The 9,616-nt window shown below is 35.6% G+C and overlaps 1 protein-coding gene across 2 annotated transcripts in view; it reads left to right on the forward strand.

Annotated features, from left to right (window-relative positions):
* The window catches only part of SPATA5 (spermatogenesis associated 5), a 374,551-nt gene that overhangs the window by 323,835 nt on the left and 41,100 nt on the right, over nucleotides 1-9,616 (forward strand). The window lies entirely within an intron of this gene.

A 9,616-nucleotide genomic window follows, 5' to 3' on the forward strand; every position in this document is an offset into this window, starting at 1 on the left:
ATTCTGAGTTCTGAAAGAAGTCATTCTATTAGAATGTTATTAAACTTTATAAAATGGTTGTTCAGAGCTGTAGTGCAGTGGTTACATTGTTCTTAAAGAAACCCTCCACTAGGTTTTGGAAACTGAAAAACAGAATTGAACCATGCCTTAGACTGACTAGAAAGAAAAGTAGAAAGAATTTAGATTCATAGGGTTTTCTCTTTTTATTTTGTTTGTGTTTCCAATTTCCAAAGATTATTTCTGATGTTCTTTATTAGTAGCTCACTCCCTATTTACTATTAAATTCTGGAAAATGGGTTTTGCTTTTATATTTGTAGCAAAGTTTCCCTGTTTAGGAGTAAAAGAACTTTCAGTATAGTAAACATGCTACTTTACCATTGTGGAAGTTCCACATCATAAATTAGATATTTTCCTTTTCCTTCAAAATTAAAAATAAGTCACACTACTTTTGGCACTTGGACAGGACAATCTTTCAGTGACAGCAAAATTAGCCTTTTGGCATATTTTTATTCACTTTGAAAGAATCCTTAAGGAGTGGTTTTATGTTTGAAAGCAAGAATTGTATTTACTTTGCCTAAGGTAAATTTATTGCCTGAATATGTAAAAAAAGTAAGTCAAACACTCTTAGATAAGAACAAATTAGTATCAAAAGATTTCATTACAATAACTTTTCTATATTTTATGACATAAAATAGTATATAACTAAGTTCTGTATTATTTTGAACTTGTATTTCTGCTACTACAGTAGTGATACATCTTGAGGAACTCCAAGGGGCCTAAACATAAGGTTACGCAGGTATTTGAAGAATCAGTTGACTCACTGTCTGAACTGAATATGTCTGTAAAGCTATGTTTAAATATATCCCTATATTGAAACTAATCATGGCTTATAAGCTAATCACCCATGAAAAGTGTATGTTTTCTTTTTAATAGCCAGTATGTTAGACAATCAATATATAATTTATATTTATATTCATAGACACACACAGTTTCCAATTGGTATTTCAATGCCTCTTTCCTAAATATGAGTTGAAAACTAAGGACCACTAATATTTGAAGAAAGCTAAAAATATAAAAGACAGTCTAAAACAAGCACAGGGAGAAGAGAGATGATTAGGGAGCAGACGAAAAAAAAAGAGACAAGAATAATACGACCACAAAACAAGCACCAGAAGCTCTAAAACAGAAGGCTCAGTTGTTCTTTAATTGAAAATGTAAAACATTCATTTAGAAATAAAAAACAAACAGAAGAATTGGATGATCAAGTTGAAAAAGTCTCCCAGAAAGTCAAACAAAAAGACAAAGAGATGAGAACTGTAGACATGGTAACATCTGACTAATAGAGGTCTCAGAAGGAACAATGAAATCAGAAGAGAGAAAACTATCAAAACTTCTTTCCAAGAATTGAACATTAAACTTCTGGATGGAAAGCCTTTACCAAGTGTCTGGCCTCAAACCATCACATTCAGAGGACTAAAAATTTGGATTGCCACAAATTTATCAACAGCAGAAGCTATAAGACAGGAGAGCTATCTTGAAATTTCTGAGGGGAAATTATTTCCAACCTAGAGTTCTATATCTAGCCAAACAATGAAATCATATGTGAAGATGGAATAAATTCATTTTAGACATGCAAGACCTAAAATATGTTTATCTTCATGCATGTCTTTTTAGGAAGTTACTAGTAAATGCATTCCACCAAAAACAAGGAAAAAACATGGGATCCAGGAAACAGGTCATTCAGCACATGAGAACAGTGAAGAGAATTCTCAGAGCAATAAAGAAATCCTGGAAAAGACATTTTTAAGCTTTTCTATAAATCTGTCAAGGAAATTCATTCTCATCAAGTTGTCACTATTTGACTCTACTTTCCAATTGAGAATAAATAATAAGAAAGACTAGTAGGTGAAAGTTACATCAGCTACACTGGGAATTATAAAAGCAAAGTATTGCCTGAAGAAACCATCATATATTCTTTTCACCTCTTTATTCCAATCCAGAACTATGTTTCTCCATGAAAGCTTTATTTTAGAATTCAGTGTTACTGTTTTCTGTAATTTTTAAAACTTCAAATGTGTAGTTTCTGAAAGATTTTAATAGCAGAATCTTTTCCCTCCATCAAATAAACCGTATGTGGGAAGCCCATTATATTGGATCTACTTTGGCCAGGTCCCTGTCCCACCTGCATGCCTCTTCCTGCTCCCTGGGCATGCTGCCTCCTCTGAGGCACCTTGGAGATTCCGCAGAGCAGTTTAAAAACTGTTACTGTAGCAAAAACACTGCTGAACACTTGGCTTCATTCTTATTTCTCAGAAACATGAGTACCCATTAGTTTCATGAACTCACAGAAACAAAACATTCTTGTGACATGGCTTGCATAGTGGGTTGTATGCCTCTGTATCTGTGAAATGAACACTGAAAGTCCATCTTGACAAGTTTGCACCTATCTGAATATATTCCTTTTAAATGAAATGTCTTTGCCTTGGTTTCAAGTAAAAATTGGGACCTCTAGTTTTTACATTCCTGACATTTTAAAGTTTGAAATTAGTAACTTATGTTTCTTTTCCCTTGTAAGTATGAGCTGAGACAAATATGAAGCACCAAAATAGCACTGTACTATGGGTGGCGAACCTGCATTTCAACCGCTCCTTGTAATACATCCTTCGTCCCCCTTAATGCAGTCTTTTCTTTTTCTGATGTCACCTTTGTAAAAGAAGCTGTTCAAAGATTCATTGTTTGTTTTTTTTGTTTTGTTTTGTTTTGCTTTGTTGAGATGGAGTCTGGCCCTGTTGCCAGGCTGGAGTGCAGTGGCACGATCTCGGCTCACTGCAACCTCCACCTCCCAGGTTCAAGCGACTCTCCTGCCTCAGCCTCCTGAGTAGCTGGGACTACAGATGCCCGCCACCACGCCCGGCTAATTATTTGTATTTTAGTAGAGACGGGGTTTCACCATGTTGGCCAGGATGGTCTCGATTTGCTGACCTCATGATCCGTCCGCCTCGGCTTCCCAAAGTGCTAGGATTACAGGCATGAGCCACCACACCCGGCCAGATTTATAGTTTCAAATAACTTTGCAGATGTAATCTTTTCTGGTAAATAAAACTAAGAGATAGGGCTAAATGATAAAAACAGACTAACTTAATTCTACGGGAATTTTAGTTTTTATCTAGTGTGGTCATTATGGAATGTCTGTCGTATCAGAATTGAATCTTCCTGTGCACCATGAAAATGTAAAAGAAGGCCGGGCGCGGTGGCTCAAGCCTGTAATCCCAGCACTTTGGGAGGCCGAGACGGGCGGATCACGAGGTCAGGAGATCGAGACCATCCTGGCTAATACGGTGAAACCCCGTCTCTACTAAAAATACAAAAACTAGCCGGGCGAGGTGGCGGGCGCCTGTAGTCCCAGCTACTCGGGAGGCTGAGGCAGGAGAATGGCGGAAACCCGGGAGGCGGAGCTTGCAGTGAGCTGAGATCTGGCCACTGCACTCCAGTCCGGGCGACAGAGCGAGACTCCGCCTCAAAAAAAAAAAAAAAAAAAAAAAAGAAAATGTAAAAGATAAAACAGTAGAGCATGACAATAACTATTTAGTCTGAGAAATGATTTATCATTGGTGGATATTTTAAAAATGCCAACTCTATTGCCTTTACTGCATGTATACCCTCTGAGGGGAAGGGTACTCCCTAACCAAACATTTTGTGAATTGGTTAATGTTTAATTAATATTGATTTGCAAGGCTTAGAAATGTAAAGAAGAAATAGCTATAAAACTTGTGTGCTTTATGCATCAAAGAATTTAGGTACATATTGCTTTCTCATTTACTTATTCCTTTTAGGTTCTTCAGCAAAATAATGCAAAAAACATAGCTCATGAAATTAAAGAGGAATACTTAAGCAGAAAAATAAAAAAGATTTTAAAAAGAAAGAGGAATATAACATCTTAAAAACCTCACCTTTTATATCCTTACTTATAATTTTAAGAATTAAAACCTTGAACAAGTGCCTATCTTGGCAGGCAAATTATTTGACATAAAGTTTGATCAAAGTACAATTAGAAGAAAACTCAGAATCATAGCTGGAAATGTTATTATCTTCTTAGGTTCAACCTAAAAAGCCAGTGTACATACCGGTTAGCATTTCAAACTCAAAGGATTTGTTTTCATCTTAAAGACGATGAAAGGCCAACTACATTTAGAAATCAACAACAATCCATCATTTTTATCCCTCAGTCATTCTCTAAGGGTATTTTTTTGTGACACCTGTGAAGAAGCAAAGCCATGAAGGTATATCAGTTATACCCAAATTTGCACTACTGATGATGCCGTTGTAGACAACTGCAGAACAATGCTGGAGAGTGAATATAGCACTCCAGAAAAGCCTCTCACTTAGGTGCCAAGTTCAAGGCCAAAGAATTACTTAGATATACCTTTAAAGATAAATTGTGTCTTCCCAACTTTGTAAGAAAATAATAGTTGTAATGGCTTGAGAATGTTCTTCTATGCTTTTTTGCCATCTTCTGGCTTTTTTCACTTGTGAAAACAGTGTCAGTCGTTGTTTTGGTTTTTTGTTTTGTTTTGTTTTGTTTTAATTAAATAAGGATCATGTTATTATCAAGAATTGAAGGTTTCTGTGAATTTCTGCCAGCAGGGTCATAGCTGCCAGCAGTGCACAGCTTTGGTGTGAGGTAATAGGGGTTCCATGTGGATACTGTCCCTAGACTAAGGGAAAGCCCCATTGCTGAGGCTTGTTTGGTGATTCTGCCTACCAGCCCCATTTTAAATAGCTTATCATGTGTGGTTCTTGGCTTGTAGGATGTTTATTCCTCTGGATTAAGTTTTCTTCTTATTCTCCTGTGTTGTCTAGCTGACTTAGTTGTGAGAGCAGAAAATTACGTGGGTGCTTGAGACCCATTGTTCATGTGATGGAACTGTGATGCACATACATTTGAATACATTTAAGTTTTTTTATTTGCCATTTGTAACTTATACTGGAAAGCCATCCTGGTCCTACAGTTAAAATTTTTCCCTGAGTATTATTCCTAATATGTTTTTTTTTTTCATTCCCCAAAATGATGTTTATAATTCTCATTTTCTCACTGGCACATTAGTAAGATTTACTTATGCTGGTTTTGAAAGGTTTAGAATAATCAGTATTTCACTTGCTAAAAATTGAAACATTAACAATAATACACTGTAATACATAGTGAAATTATTTGAGGCATTGACACCAATGATCTTTCCTATCAACTTATAAATGCTTCCACTGATCAGCAAAGGTAGTGCAAGATTTCATCACTCAGTCCTGATACTCAGATAACACCAGAGTAGTCAGGGTGACACTGTTGAGCTTCTTTCTGACTGCTAGAAAATGTTTTGCTTTCCATTTTTCAAAGATAGTTGTTGACAGATAATCCATTCTCTTTGTGTATGTATGTAATGAAAATAGCCACCGTGAGCTCATAAACCCCTCCTTAGTAAATATACACAAAAGTCCATTTTTATGTTTTTGTTATTTGCAAAACTTGGTTATGTACAATAACACGAACATATAAACTTCCCCCTTCATGCTTATTTGCTGTTTACCAATATCATTACCCTTGAGACTCCAGCATTAGATGCTATATGGCTGTACAAATTGGTTTGGGATTACAGTCGTCTCACCTCAGAACCCCACTTACCAGTTTCTGTGATTCTCAGGGAAAATGCTCCAGCAGAAGTAGATCTTTAGGAATTAGACACAAGTTACAACCAAAGGGGGGACATATCTACCTGCAGAAGCTTATAAAAACACATGAGATACAAGCATCATGGACTACTCATATTGACATCTACTTGCAGATGCTGGTCATTAGTGACTTCACTGAGCACTGAGGGCAGTTTCATTGGAGGATCAGTAAGGGCAAAAACTAGATTATAGAGAACTAAAGTCAAAATAGTAGTTGAAATTTATTCTGGATATCTCCTTTCAAGAATTTTGAATGAAAAAGAGAGGCAAGAGATTAGATTGGTAACTAGAGAGATACTGGTGGGGGCAAGGTACAGTCATAGAATGGAAGAGACTTGAACATATTTATAGGTTGAAGTGGAAGAGTCAGAGAGAAGAGTGTGAAAATATCCAAGAGAAAAATGAGAAAGGGGATAACTAATGAAGGAAGATCACAGAGGACTGCAGTCATGGACACAAAGAAAGGTTTTGCCTTCAGCTGAAGGATAGGAGACTTTATTCTCTTATTCAGAAAGAAGTAAGAATGATTGTGAATATAGACAATTTCTTAGGTAGAGGGCTAGAAAGGTGAAAAGGGTGGTTGGACTCAGTCATTGCTGAGCCTCAACCTAAAAGCCTTTTCCACTAATCTTTTATTTTATATTACTGGATCCATATATAATGAGCTATGTTAACATTGGGTTTTACTGTACATTATGCATAGTATAATACATAGAAAGTCTGATCCCTCTTTTTAAATAATATATAGAAATCCAAACTTTATCAATGTAAACATATTGAGTTTGAGGTGTCTATGGATCATCTTAATGGAGATGTCATACAGATTAGCTTTCATTTTTAAATTTCTCCCTATTTCATTGAAAATATAATTCACTATATAAAATTCTAATACAGATATATTACATAAAGACAAAGGAGAAGCTCTATATGTATGGATGATCACATACTAATGGAAGATTTGTTAAACTGTAAACTAATAATGTTTCCTAGACAAGGCAATAGGATTGAGTATACAAGTTGAACATCCCTAAACCTGAAAATCCAAAATCCAAAATGCTCCAAAATCCAAAACTTTTTGAGCACTGGCATGATGCCCCAAGTGGAAAATTCCACACCTGACTTCATGTGATGGGCTGCAGTAAAACATTGTTTCATGCACACGATTATTTATTGTATAAAATTTCTTTCAGGCTATCTGTATAAGATGTAGATGAAACACAAATGAAGTTCATGTTTAGACTTGGATCCCATCCCCAAGATAAATTAGTATATATATGCAAATATTCCAGAATCCAAAATTTAAATACTTCTGGTTTCAAGCATTTTAGAATAGGGTTACTTAACCTGTACTGAGGTGACAGGTAATTTCTTAGTCTTCTGGCTTTATGTAATTACTAGTTAGCTCAGGACTTGTCTATGTTAGAAGTCTTGTCCATGCCACATTTTTTCCGAAGTTAAACTTCTACTGTAGCTTTTTCTTATTTTCTGACCTGCTTGATAATCTATTCTTATATTCATTCTCACAGCAAATTAGTCTATAGAGTGCATTAGTTATAACAGTGTATTCTTAAAGAGTTTCCTCAATTATTTTTTATTTGACCTGCAATAATCTGAGAACCATTTTCATTTTCCATACATAATGGCTCTGTAATTCAATGTTAAAGCTTTGGAATCTTCAGAGTGAATTAATAAAAGAAAACTAATAGTGCCTGGCCCCCAGTTTGCAGTTAATAAATGTTTGATGAATGAAAGACTGAATACATGCAATTTCATTTTTGTGAAAGTTTACCATACTAAAAACTCTCTGATTTTTTTTTTTAATAAATAGTACATGTTCTTTTTGGACTGTCTGAAACTATTGATTCTTAACCATAATAACAAATAACTTTTATGAGTCCCAAGCTAGAGATAAAGAGACCTAGTTACTTCCTTTTACCTTGGGTATGAGTTTTGATATTTGATGATAACAAATTTGGATCGTTGCTGGTTTGGGCAAGGTTCAGATTAATTATATAAAAGAGTACATAATTAAAAAAAAAAAAACCTATCATATCCTGTTACCCAATTCTCTGGTACAAGAGCTTTAGGCACTGATTTAATCTTGAAATGATAATTGGACTTCCCACTAGATTAGCCCATATGTTTTGAGAGGCTGTCTGGTAATGAGAGGATGTCATTCCTATATGAAGGAACATGAGGCAAGAATCCAGAATGAAGAACCATTAGTCTGTCTTACCAGAGTTCTAACAACACTGTGATCTGAAAATGTTTTGGCCAAAGTCAGATTTATTGAGGGTCATAATTTTCAGTAAAAAGAATCCCAGAGGAAGTTATTTGATGGTTGGAATAAAAATATAACTTATACACTACATGATTCAGCTACTTTGGTGTTGTTTTTTGAGTTGTACCCATATATTCACCTTCACATCCAAGTGTGCTGGAAATAGTTTGTGTTCTGATTGAATTATGTTCACCTTAATTTCCTCTGCAATACTTTTCCCTCAGGCAGACCTTTGAGTGATTGTCTTTTTTACCTCCTCCATTTACACCACTCTCATTTTATGTGTTCAGGTTAAATGTGAACAGTGCAAACAACTACTCTGTAAAACATACCATTTCTTTCCTTGAATCAATGCATTCACTTTTCTGGTAAATGATTTTGGGGGCCTGCAGAAACCAAATGACGAGACCCCTGTAGGTGGTGAAGAGGAGTTTGCAAGCAATGTTTGCATAAAGTTCTCCTGGCCTCTTCTGCTCTTGTTTGGTTTGTTCTTTTAAACACTGTCTTAACTACAAAATTTTTTTTTAAGACTTTGGTCTCTTTGGAGCAAGGAAAATGACCTGGAGGGACAGTTCTATGGCAGTCCAGCTTATATTCTTATGTAATTGACTTAACTGATATATGCCTTAGTTTTCCTTTTTGTATATATATATAAAACTTTTATTTTAGGTTCAAGTGGTACATGTGCAGGTTTGTTACATAGGTAAACTGCATGTCATGGGGGTTTCATGTACAGATCATTTCATCGCCCAGGTAATAAGCACAGTATCTGATAGGTATTTTTTCTGATCCTCTCCTTTCTCCAACCCCCCAACCTCAAGTAGGCCTTAGTGTCTATTATTCCCCTCTTTGTGTCCATGTGTTCTTGTGGTTTACCTTCTTATAAGTGAGAACATGTGGTATTTGGTTTTCTGCTGCTGCGTCAGTTTGCTTAGGATAATGGCCTCCAGCTTCATCTATGCTGCTGCAAAAGACATGATCTTGTTTTTTATGGCTGCATAGTATTCTGTGATATATATGTACCATATTTTCTTTACCCAGTCTACTATTAATAAGCATCTAGGTTGACTCCATATCTTTGCTATTATGAATAGTGCTACAGTGAACATACATATGCATGTGTCTTTATCATAGAATGATTTCTATTCCTTTGAGTATCTACCCCGTAATGGGACTGCTGGCTTAAATGATAATTCTGTTTTGAATTATTTGAGGAATTGCCATACTGCTTTCCACAATGGCTAAGCTCATTTAAACTTCCACCAGTAGGGTATAATCATTCCCTTTTCCCTGACACCTCACCAGAGTCTGTTTTTTTGTTTTTTTTTTTTTTTTACTTTCTAATAGCCACTCTGACTGGTGTCAAATGGTATCTCGTTGTGGTTTTGACTTGCATTTCGCTAATGATTAGTGATGTTGAGCATTTTTCCATATGCTTGTTGGCCACATGTATGTCTTCTTTTGAAAGTGTCTGTTCATATTCTTTGCCCACTTTTTAATGGTGTTGAGGTTTTTTTGCTTGTAAATGTTAAGTTCCTTATAGATTCTGGATATTTTATCTTTGTGGGATGCATAGCTGCAAATATTTTCTCCCATTCTGTAGATTATCTGTTT

Source organism: Trachypithecus francoisi, unplaced genomic scaffold (assembly GCF_009764315.1).
Source record: "Trachypithecus francoisi isolate TF-2019V2 unplaced genomic scaffold, Tfra_2.0 Lachesis_group1, whole genome shotgun sequence".
NCBI lineage: Eukaryota > Metazoa > Chordata > Mammalia > Primates > Cercopithecidae > Trachypithecus > Trachypithecus francoisi.